This window comes from Rhododendron vialii, chromosome 1a (genome assembly GCF_030253575.1).
Source record: "Rhododendron vialii isolate Sample 1 chromosome 1a, ASM3025357v1".
NCBI classification, from domain to species: Eukaryota; Viridiplantae; Streptophyta; class Magnoliopsida; order Ericales; family Ericaceae; genus Rhododendron; species Rhododendron vialii.
Window position 1 is genome coordinate 25,464,422 of NC_080557.1, and position 12,501 is coordinate 25,476,922.

The following is a 12,501-nucleotide window of genomic DNA, read 5'->3' on the forward strand; positions in this document are numbered from 1 at the left end:
GTGGGTAGTTTTGTAAAGTTACTTTTAAGGAGATATATACACGGAGTAGGGTTATATCTGGAGAGAACCTTTAAGATAGGAAGTCCGAGAAAACTTTGCGTGAGAGAGAGAAGCCACAGTCAAGGGTTCAATTTGTTGGTGATTGATTGGGTAAGCAATTCTTGTTCTCTTTATTCTTGCTTCATTTTCGTCCCTTTGTTGTACATGGATTGGAGTAGAGTTTGATTTTTATTGGCTAGTGTAGGGCAGTGGAGAGAGTTTGAAGGGTTTGTATTGGTTTTGCAAAGTTTTACTTCCATTGATTGTTTCCTTTTAATTCTACTGGACCGTGGAGTGTTGGAGGTGACTTGGGTTAAGGTTGAAGTGTGGCGGTGCGGTGCATGGCAGCCGTGTGGTGATTTTGTGTGCGGTGTGTGGTGCGTGGGTGTGAAGGGTGAATTGAGGTGGTGATTTGTGTCGTTCTTTTGTTGGTAGTATAAACAAAGTCTAGTTTTATATTAGGGTTGATTTTGGAAGGGGTATCAGGTATTGCTCTTGGGAAACAAATAAACCTTGGGGTTTCGTGGATGGATTTTTGGAGGCTACTGGTGGTTTAGGAATTAGGAATGTGTTGAGCTGGGATAATTCAATAGTAGAGGTGTTACTAATTTGTATTGTCAATATTATATTCAATTAGTTAGTCACTTGTATACTTTATTTTTGTTCAGGTTAACCTCGTTTTGCGTTACTTGGTTGCATTTTCTTTGGACTTAGGTGAGTGGTTAAGCATGTTACATACTTTTGAACTTTCTTGTGTCTCTTAAATTGTTGTTTTGGAAAATTTACTATTGAAATTGAAAACACATATTGTTTATATTTGATTATATTAAATTGGCATGCGGCATCGGTAAAACCATTTGTTGATCGAATAATCTTTTGGTGAGAACTTTGTGGATATTTATGGGAACATATTTTGGAAGTCCAGGGAAATTAATCCTCTGTGTGCGGGTGACTCTGGCCATTAGGGAAGAGACTGGATTAGGTCGGTGACCTTAATGCTCAACGGTTCTTATTGACCGGATCATTTTTAGTGAAAAGTTCTATGGGCTGCCTACTCGTGGTGACTCTAATTTTCGATATTGGATCCAATTACGAGATATTTCTTCACTGGCACTTGGTTCTATTGATTTTGATTGTGGTTCTCCATTGTTGTTGGAGGTTGTATTGTGATCACCACTAAGATTTATCGGATGAATCGTTTATTGGATTAATTGGTTCTTTTATTGTTCACCTTTATGCCAAATTTATGTTGACATGGTACATTATTTTGATCCCTGTTTTAGAATTGTATTTAATAGACATACTTTGCTATTCACTGAGCTCGTCAGCTAACGGATTTATTCCAACTTCTTTTTCAGGCAAGTCGGGGATTTAGGCAAGGACTCTGGAAGCATCTCGAAGACTTCTTTTAGTTTGACCTCCTTAAGGTGTCTCATCTTATTTTTATTTTATTAATCATTTCCGCATTTGAAACATTTGTCAGTTATTGAATTCTTTATTATTTGTGGATCACTTGGTGTTATTTGGGTCGTGGGATGTTTGTGCCCCATGCTTTTGTCTGAATGTTTTTGGCTGATACTGTTTTGAATAAAATTTACTCAGTGATTCAAAACTTTGGCATTTAATTTATTTTCTTTTTAGGCTGCATGTTCCATGGGTTAGTCTCATGGTTCACGGCCGGTCACTTACCATTTTTGGGTGTGACAGGTACTACTTTCATTTTTTTTTTTGATCGACGATACTACACTTGATCTTAGCCAAATCATAGAAAATAGCTACTATCCTTGATCTTTGTTTTGATTAACGATACCACACTGAATCTTTGCCAAAAATCCGAGAACAAATACGACACTTGATTTTAGTCAAAAAAGTAAGAACAGATATTACACTTGATCTTAGCCAAAAGATCAAGAAGAAACTGCACTCCACCCCTTTTTTTTATAGGCGATATTACACTTGATCTTAGCCAAACGGCTGAGAACAAATACTATATTTGATCCTTTTTTTTCTTCTTATCTTAGAGATACTACACTTGATCAAAGAAAACATCAAGGGTCGTAACTATTCTCGATCTTTTGGCTAAGATCAAGTGCAGTATCGAAAATTTAAAAATAAAAAAGATCAATGTAACATATGTTCTAGATCTTTTGGCTAAAATGAAGTAGTATATGTTATTAGACTTTTGCCTAAAATGAAGTAGAGTATTGAAAATTTAAAAAAAAAAGATCAACTGAAGTATCTGTTCCCGATCTTTTAAGCTAAGATCAACTGTAGTTTCCCCGATCATAAAAAATGATCAAGTGTAGTATTGCCTAAGTCTTTTGGCTAAGATAAAGTGTAGTATCGCTGATGAAAAGAAGGACCAAGTGTAGTGTAGAGACCTGCATAATTATTATGTAGTGATCCGCCCCAAATATTAATTTATTTTATTTAATGTGGCTGCATGTAACTATATTTAGTCAGTAAAGGATGGATTTTTCTATATAGACGTGCATATACGTGTGTATGTGTGTTTGGTTGATCGGGTATGAGTTGTGTGCTATGGACCGAGTGCGTGGGACCCATATGTGATGGAGTTTTTTTTAAGCTTTTAGAGTTAACTATTATTAATTGTTAGCTTATGGGCGTTAGTGTAATGACTCCAAACATTTTAGAAGATGGAGCAATAGCTTGATTCTTGGAAGGCCATAGTGCAATTTTGCACTTAAAAAGTGGAAGCTACCAGAGAGAACTCACGAGTTCTCTGTTTTCCCTTTTTTTTTCTTTCTTTTTTCTTTCTTTTTTCTTTTCCGTTCACTCCCATTCTCTCTCTCCAACTCTATTCATCAAACCCTCATGCTTCAACACCAAAATTGAAGGTCAAGGCTCGTGAATCTTGCAAAAAAGCAAGTAGAAAACGTGATCTACGGACAAAGGGCTATGCATCTATCCGAACAAAATCTCAATCGGTCAAATTCGGGATTTCATGGCAATTTGGGGATTTCTCTCTTTGAGATAAGATTTATGCTAAGTGATTAAATATGGGTGTGTATATGCCTTGGTGTGCACTTAATTTGAGCTTTGGTTAGAGTTAGTCAATTGATAGAGTAAGCCCTAGTTTATGTATTTGGATATATTCACTGTACACGAGGTTAGGTCAAAGATTGGTAATGTTATTCGTGGCTATGATTGGAATTATACTAGTTTTCGTATTTTTATCTTGATTGGTTTGGGGTTTTCTCTTAAAATGGAAATTCATGCATTTTAAGTGGTGCTTGAACATGAGCTAGTTATGTACACGCACACCATGTGTTTGATGAAAAGATAGTAACTTAAATGGGCAATTTTTGTTTTATAACAAGTGGATTATTTTTACCCTATGCAATTAGTAGGCTGAGGAAAGGGACTTGTTGATATATGATTTTGTATACTTGTTGCATATATGTGAGTTGTTTTGAATAATTTTTGTGTTTGTGGAGACTAGATTGAGTATATTTTACATTAGTTAAAGTTGATGGATTTGGGTGAGTATTCGAGGAATTTTAGTTGATTTGGGCTTTAAGGCCAAGTATTTGAGATCTTTTGGAATATGATAGTTTTGTGATTTTGAGGTAGGTCACCGGGAAACTTAGGTCAATTGTGACGCCGTCGGTGAAAGTCCGTAAACCTATTTGGGTCAATTGTGACGCCGTCGGTGAAAGCCCGTAAATCTACTCGGGTCAATTGTGACGCCGTCGGTGAAAGTCCGTAAAGTGATGCCGTCGGTGAAAGCCAGTAAATCTACTCGGGTCAATTGTGACGCCGTCGGTGAAAGTCCGTAAACCCACCCGGGGTAGGTTGCTTCGTCATTTGGGTTAATAGCCCGTAAAGTGCATGTGCTAGAGACGTCTAGCACGGTTGTCGGTTGGTTGTATCAGTGAGCAACTCATATAATTTTATGGTTCGGTATTGAGTGAATTGATATTTGAGTTGGTTGGCTATTATATTTTGGACTTTGTTATTTTTCGTATTGAATTTTATGGGTTATTTGCTCTATCCGGGATTAGATTTGATTTGGTAGCCTAATAGCATTCTTTAGATTATTAAAAAAAAAGTAAGGAATGGAAACAATTAACATTATGCATGGATTATTTTTGCTTCTTTCTACTTGACATTGTATTGGGAGATTTAATAACTTCATTAGACCATCAGACGAAAGGAAGCATGGAAAACTTTCCAATACTTGTATATAAAAAGAATATATTTTGTATATCAAGCTTTGCATGTTCATATCTTTTCATTTAGCGTATTTCCTGCTCAAGCTGTGGCTCATGTTATTGCCACCCAATTTTTTTCGGTTTAGAGATGGATCTAAAGGCTTAAGAATCATGGATATGTTCTCGTTCTATTTTTTTTTATTTTCGAACTTAATCGGATACTTGTACATTCCGTCCAAGAAAAATTGCGTTAGGTGACGAATGAAAATTGTCATAAATTGCATGTTTTTCATCACAAATAGTATGCGTGACGAAAAAAAATTTGTCGACTAAAGGTTGTCGAGGATTCTTACCTGGTCTTACCTGGTGACGAAATTTGCTTTTCGTCACCTATAGTGTCTTTTGACGACGAAAAATTTCTTCACGGAAAAATCACCTGGTGACGAAATTTTCTTCGTCACCTATTATGCTTTTTGACGACGAAACATTTCGTCACCATTCTAATAATTATTTGTCACCAATTTTCAATTTCGTCACTAATTGTGGCAGGTAATTGATCAAGGTAAGTGCATAGGTGACAAAAAAAGTTTCATCACCCAATGAATGAATTAAAAATAATAATGGTGACAAAATATTTTTGTCACCTAAAATTTCAAATTAAAGCCAATCAGTTGTCACTAACACTCTTCTTACAAGACAATATTATCCTATTCATTTTATAATTCAATACTCATCCAAACAAATGAATTATACATTACACCATAATAGCCAACACATCTTCATAAACCAATCCAATCATGAACCAAACTAACCAAACTAGACATCCATTAACCACAAAAACTATGTATTCTACACCAAATGTGTCCATTCAACCATAGGATCTAAAGCATCAATGTTCCCATGACAAAAACATGAAAGGTAGACAATATATACCATATATGTTCATCATAGTTCGGTAGCATCATTAAAATGAAAAAAGAAGACTCGGAACTTCAACAAAAAAAAGAGTCTTCATAGAAGCATGTATCCAGAAAAGAAGACTCGAAACTTCATCCAAAAAAGGAGTTTTCATAGAAGCATATATCCAAAAAAAAAAAGACTTGGACCTTCATCCAAAGGAGGAGTCTTCATGGAAACATATATCCAAACAAAAAATATTCATAGAAGAGCGTATATATACCATCTTCCCTGCTACCAACCTTATGCATATGCAATTTGCACATATAAAAAGTAGGATAAAGTATTTTGGTTATGATGTTAATAGAACACAAAACATTATGGAAACTTAATATATAAATGACACAAGTGATGACCTAACTCAAAATACAACACCAGTACCACCAGGCCTAATAGAAGCAACCAAAAGCAGGAACCAACTCCACCTTAACCACAAGATATGCCATAGGACTTCACTACCAATAATTAAGAGCAGACCTCACCCAAAAAACATCAGCAAAGATTGGCCAAGCGATCCAGAAAATTAAGAGCAGCAATAGCAGACATGAGTAGCCAAAAACCAAAATCACACCACTAGATGCAGCAACCGAAAGATAGCAAATAGAGCAGCAGCCCCCCCAACAACATAAAACCAGCAAGAGAAACAAAGAAACACAAATCAAACATCACACAAAGCAGCCACAGAACCAATACCAGAACAGCCGAAAAATACACTCCTCTCACCCTGCCACAGAAGTCTATCCAGCCAAATTCAAAATCCTCAAGCTAACTCATTCACATCCAATTCCACACCCCACATCCCTCCGAAACCACCCACAACACAATCAATAAAAACAAAAAAATTCACCACATGGGATGTTTCATGCACAGTTCCAAACTTTTAAAGAGAGAAAAAGCCTCATACTCATATATAACTTGGTCATCTATTTATCTGTTAAGTGTATGTCTAATAGCCATGTTTGATTGATCCAATGGAATAGTGAGATTCTAAGCATAGTTGTGCTATTATTGGCAATATTTGTTGGAGCTTTACCCATGCCCGTTTGGAAAATTAAGGCCCATACTTATAGTCCTACTATACGTAATAGCAGAATGTAGAATAATAAAAGGGCTGTTATGTTAAGCTACAAGGTTTTATACACCTAAGGAGCTATGTCCCCATATATGTTGTGTCCCCCGCGTGTCCATGTTGTGTCCCCACTGTAAAGTGGTGGAAACCCCTCTATTTCGGGACATGAAAGTTGTTTTGGTACCAGTATACAGAGAAGACAAATCAAAAGCAATTGGAGAGAGAGAGAGAGAGAGAGAGAGAGAGAGAGAGAGAGAGAGAACGTGGAAGTTAAACCTGCAAGTGCAGCCGTCAGACCTCTGTTTGGGTGTCCATTACTATTAGACTCAAAACAGCGTTGTGTAACTAGACTATTTTAGTGTAACTTGTTTCAGCCATATAAGATATAGAGATCAACTAATCAAGAAGGAACAAATAGTTAACATCAAATGAGAGCATATAAAAACTTTCATAATCTCTATAAATAGAAAACATATGCTCAAAAAGGGCAAAAAAAAAAGGGCAGAAAACCAAGCCAACAAAAATATACAGCCCACTCCCAGTTTTCTCATTATGAGTATAAATAGGGAAAGCATGATGTACTGACCAGCAAGTCGTTAACCAGTGAATCCTTGGTGTTCAAGAAACGCCATAACACTAGCCAAAGTCCCCCATGTTCCTCTTTTGCCTCTACTAGCTCGTGTATCTTATTGTTTGCCACTTCAATTCCTTCTGCTTGCTCCTGAATTTTTTCAGCTTGCTCTTGAATTTTCTCAGCTTACTCTTGCACCTTTCCCTTGAGGTGTGTTACATACTCCCCGTTCATAGATACACCACTAACCATTAGTCCTAATAGAGGAGGAAGGCCTAATGCCAAGTCCCTTCACATAGAGGGTAACTACCATTAAATTAGCTTTCACAATCACTATCTACCAGATTTGGAAGGAGAGGAATTTAAGTTTAAAAATGTTAGCTGCCCTGCTGTTATTGTGACTCATAAAATCTGTTCAGATGTTAGGTTTAGGCTCATGTCTCAAGCTAAAGGCGATCAAGCTAGCTGGTTTGTAAATGAATGGGAGTTGACTACCTAACAGATTGTTACTTGGTTGTCTCACCTTTTGCGTCCTACTGGTTTCGTTAGCTATAAAATGTCACTGCTATATGCTTTCAATGTAATCTGTTGCTGTTGATATTATGTCTATTGCATATTTTACAATCTGCATTTTAGGTCCCTTTCTTGGCAATTATGGTGTGAACATATTAAGCACAAATGGTTCAACAAGCAGATTCGATGTGTGCTCATCCCTTAGCTGGCATATCAATTCCTTGCAAGCAACAAATGACAAGAGATTGTGCAGCTAGCAGGTATAGTATTCAAGTGGTGCAAATGGCTCAAGTGGTGCAAGTATCAATTATGGAGTAGGTCATGGGACTTAAGAGGAGTGATCCACCATGCTACTCATTACTCATAGACATGCTCAAGTGGTGTAGGTGCAGGTACATGAGAAGTCTGAAGCACTCAGTTCATATTTGCTATTACTTCTATTATCAATGGTAACTATCTTAAATCCTTTGATGGTATCTTTCCAAAGCCATCAGTAGGCAGGCTCGTATATAGACCTTTTGGGCTTCTTGGTTTGAGAGAGATCTATTATAATGTGTGTTTCTCGGTGAGTTGTGAGTTTGAGCCTCATCCTTTCTTGGAGAAGAGGTAATAAACAACAATAGGAGCCAAGGGTAGAAAAGAAGGATGAGGTAAGTTAGGAGCCTAAACTTAAGAGGCACTACAAAGAGCTCCCAGAATCAACAACAATAGGCACAAGGGCAGAAAAGAAGGTTAAAAGGCAGCATCAAAAGTAGCATTAGAAAATGGAAGAAAATCAAACCTGTTAACGATGTGTTTTTGATCGCTCCTACAAGACCAAATTCCAGAGCTGATCCCAATTCGACTAAGTCACTATGAGTTGTTCTCCCGCTATAACATAATCGACAGATCCAAGATATAGCAGCACTCCATTCCAATGATTCAAGTACTTGATATGTTTCATCAATCTCTTGAGCATCACTAGACCTGTATGCACACAAGAACAACGTATGAGGCAAACCAATCTGTATTGCCTATTAATGTAGGCGGAAAAAAAGAGAGATAATGTTTCCAAATTATGTCTAAAATTCCACACAAACAATCATATCATTACAAAGAAACTTTCAGATAAGCAAGCTAATAACAAATCAAATTAGCTACCAATTAATCATATAGGAAGCATGGTACAAAAAATAGAAAAGGGAAAATAAAAATTGCAATAAACTGTTAATAAATCAAGGTTACTATATTCATTGATGTTCAAGGTCCTTCAAATGTGAAAGATGCATACATAGGTGCATAGTATTGCCATGGAAACCTCATGCTTGGTCCAAGTTAACTGGGTAAGAGAACAGAATAGAGTCAACTTAATTAGCTACAATGGTTACCTTATAGAAGAAAGTTGATCCAATTGTCCCACATGATATCGAGTTCGGTGTCCGTGCTTATTTTTCTCACTGCAACAAAGAGTGAAACAAAAAAATTGTACTAGAAAAGCAATATATATATATATACTAGTACAAAAAGGCAAGTGCAATGCACGTGGCATATACTCCGCTTTTCTTACCAAAAAAAAATACATTATGTCTAGGGAACAAAATTTATAGCTTTAGCAAATGCATTGTACATGGTTTTTGGATAGATTTGCTTTAGTGCACACTAATCTAACAAACATGTCTACACAACAAATAGGATCACTAAAATAACAAATGCCTTAAAATTCAAAATAACAGCAAAAAACGAATTTGAAAGTTGAGGGATGAACTTCTATTTCCATATGTAACAAATTCTAAATATCAACTTTCTCTCACCCCTATTTTGCACCTCTCCCTTGCCAACTCTACCCCTATTCCAGACTCCAGATTATATAATGTTCTCAAAACTACAAGGACAAGACATTACCAAACTAATGAGCTCCATAAGACAAAATTCAAGCTAAATTAATAGCCATCCAAATCTTTGTTAGCCTTTATGCACCTTGCCAAAAGCATCACAGCTGACCGAAGCATTGACTCTCTTTTTGTTGCCTTTAAACCCCATATGAGTTAGGAACATTTTGTCCTCTTAATCTTCTTGCTTTATGCTTTCAATTTGTTTTCACACTCGTATTGCATACTCATGATTTACTTCAGAAGAAAATTATACCAATAGTACTCTACTATTAGATAACCATAAAACTATCAGCACGTCTAGCAAATGAAAACGCCAAAAACAGTATGGTTATTTTGCTAATTTCACATGGAGTTGAGAAAATTCTCGACCAAAATAGAAGGTAAAGAAATAAATTTTGAAAGCCTATCTAACCTAATATCCTATCACGTTAGCAAGAGACAAATGCATCTTGAGGGCATGCAGTGAAGCTTGATGTGCATTCAAGAGCAAATTATCAGCTCATGTAGCAAATTACTATGCCAAAGAAGGTAAAGGTAATATGCTCATTTCACATGGAGTTTAGGAAATACTCGACCAAAATACAAGATATCTTTAAAGGAATAAATTTTGAAGCTATCTCCTATTTTAATAAGATTAAAACAAAGACTTCAACAAGAATACCAACAAACCATGACAACATGGCATTCTTTGAAAGGCCACTCCCATTTAAACCTGCTCAAACTAAGTAACCACCATTTGTAAGTCTCTGTAAATGAAATACCTTACACTTTTCAAATCGCATGACTCAGTTTTTACTAGTGGTATATATTTGGAAAAATTCTATTCCAACCAGGCATATAATCATTGATCCTCATTCACACCATCTCGACAAACAACACATCTGTTGGGTTTGTCTCCCATGTGAGACACAGGAGATGCCTTCCTTTGTGAACCACCAAAAGGTCGGATTCTCCATGTGCATGTGTATGTGGCCATGGGCCATGTTGAGTCACAGCTATTTTTTTGTTTCCTTTTCTTTGTATAAATTGATGTAGTGAGAGCAAAGTGAGGAGTGGCAGCTAGAGTGAGAGTCTGGAGAGGGTGAGGCCTGAGAGGGGGAGCCGGTTGTGGCTCTCCCCAGAGAGTTTGTTCATGTTTGTGTGTATATATATGTACAAATGGAGTTTTTTATGATTTCAGTGTCTGAGTTATGCGTGTTGTGTCGCTCCGGTCCTAACATCCCCATTCAAAATCAACTCAAATACTAAAATCATCACACAAATCACAAAGACACCCCATTTGCCACATTAGAACAAAAATTCATTTTGAAAATCATATTACAGAGACTTTGGGAGCAAGGATGATTAGAGTGCATGATTTGTTTATTGTAAAATGAGATTGAAATACGATGGGCTGAGTATATATTACTTCGTTTTAAAGAAGGGTTGCGACATTGTGTTACGGTTAGGAACACTCATATTTAGAAGACACATTTTATCAAACAGTTTGCACTTACAATGTTTGAACTAGTGACGATACTTAAGGAGAGACGGTGGTATGGTCAAAATAAAGATTTGAGCAATGTATTACCTGCCAGGTTTGGTAGAGAGGGATGATGGCCATTAGATTTGCGTGGGCAATAGGGCTCTTGGCAAGTTCAATGGAGGAGGACGTGATGAAACAATTCCGTCTGAGCATTAAATCGTCGCAAGTTGAGTTTGTAAGCTGTTAGGATTGGCAGTTGTGTTGTACATATAATCCGAATGGTAGGAGCTAAGAGGCGTGGTATCGTTAAGAATCAGTGTCGAATGGGACAGGTTACATACAAACATCCACACCACATGGAGTAGAATGGGTGTGTCGTTAAGAACCAGTGTTGAATGGGGCAGGTATTTAACTAATTTAGGGAGGGCATTTGTGGCAAAGACAAAAGGAGAAAACATTATATAAGGCTTCGTACTTTTAAAAGACAAGGTATAGGTAATACTAAAAAGCAGAATATAAACTCACATTCTGTTTGTTTAAGATGCTCTGGTCTCTAACCAATTCATTCGTGCACCTTATTATAGAATGTTAAGAGACAGTAGAAAATTAGTATTCTACAAGGTACAGAAGTGGTGAACATAAAAAGATAAATTCTAAACCACAACAAAAAATGAAAATTAGAGATAAGAAATTTTTGGAAATACACTGAACCTAATAACGGAAGCTACCAAAACCTATTCATACAATTCCATTTCAAATTGAACAAGACCCCTAATTTGGAGAAAAAGAGAGAAAACTCACAATGGTTCAATAGAAGCCTTAACTTGCCTGAAATCAAAAGCCCTAACAGGTCTTGACGTCTTGTAATATTTTGACCAAAAGGCAAAAGCCCTAATTTGAAGCTTCAATACAGTGATAATGGTGATTAGGATACAATACGGTGATTCCGGTCTGTAATCTGAGAGAGAGAGAGAGAGAGAGAGAGAGAGAGAGAGAGACTCACCTGCAGTTGTCAACGGTTTGCGGTGGTGCATGGTGGTTCGCGGTTCACGATTTACAAACTACAAACAAAAAGTAATGAAGAAGATGATGAACAGATCAACAGATGAAGTCTTGAAGAAGAGAAAGTCTAAGAGAGAGGGAGGGAGGGAGAAAAAGATAGACTCACCCTTGGTCTCAGGCAAATCACGAAATCGCCATGGAGGAGAAGTCTGAAGTCGGCGGCTTGTAGAAACGAGGAGATAGGGTTTGAGACTTAGGTGGGAAAGGGAAATATTGGGGGAACGGATTAGCGACAAATTCCCACTTTAATTTTTTTAATCGTCCAAATTCCCTGTTTAAAATGGAAGACAAAAAAGAATTTGTCACCCAAAGTATTTCCTTTTGTGAGGAATTATTTCGTCACGTAATGGTTGCAAGTATATGTGGAGGAAACGGATTAGCGACAAAATTTATTTTTTCGTCACCTTATATTTTTTTGTCTACCCTTTTGCTGACAAAATTTATTTTTTCGTCACTGATTAACTATTTTTGGTGACAAAATAAAATTTCCTCACCTTAAATTTTTTTGCCCTCTTAATTGGTGACGAAAAAATATTTTCCTCACAAAATAGGTATATTTTGAGGCGAAATCCACTTTCATCACCACCATTTCGTCACATATTCTCATTTTTCTTGTAGTGATTTTTGTTTGTAAGGTCATTGAGGCTTGTAAACTTTTACTTTATTTTGGTAATGTAAATTTGTATATTGAGAGAATGGGGCCTAGAAGTGCGTAATATATAGGGTATTTTAAAGTTTATTGGTAATAAGTGGCGGGTCGTGACATATTAATTATCGAA

General features: G+C 36.6%; 1 long non-coding RNA gene and 1 pseudogene across 6 annotated transcripts; both read right to left on the reverse strand.

Annotated features, from left to right (window-relative positions):
• Positions 1 to 1,852: 1,852 nt before the first annotated feature.
• Positions 1,853 to 1,958, reverse strand: LOC131308675 (U2 spliceosomal RNA; annotated as a pseudogene).
• A 3,065-nt stretch (positions 1,959 to 5,023) lies between these two features.
• LOC131333487 (uncharacterized) lies at positions 5,024 to 11,954 on the reverse strand. 6 transcript variants are annotated; one of them, XR_009201822.1, is made up of 8 exons: positions 11,829 to 11,947; positions 11,664 to 11,721; positions 11,462 to 11,562; positions 11,186 to 11,274; positions 10,766 to 11,072; positions 8,692 to 8,760; positions 5,623 to 8,290; positions 5,024 to 5,498 (listed from the first exon to the last, which is right to left on the reverse strand). It is a non-coding gene; the product is annotated as an uncharacterized LOC131333487 (long non-coding RNA). The 6 variants fall into 6 exon arrangements; XR_009201816.1 differs by having other exon boundaries at positions 5,024 to 8,290; positions 11,829 to 11,926; XR_009201821.1 differs by having other exon boundaries at positions 5,024 to 8,290; positions 11,462 to 11,551; positions 11,829 to 11,843.
• Positions 11,955 to 12,501: the final 547 nt, after the last annotated feature.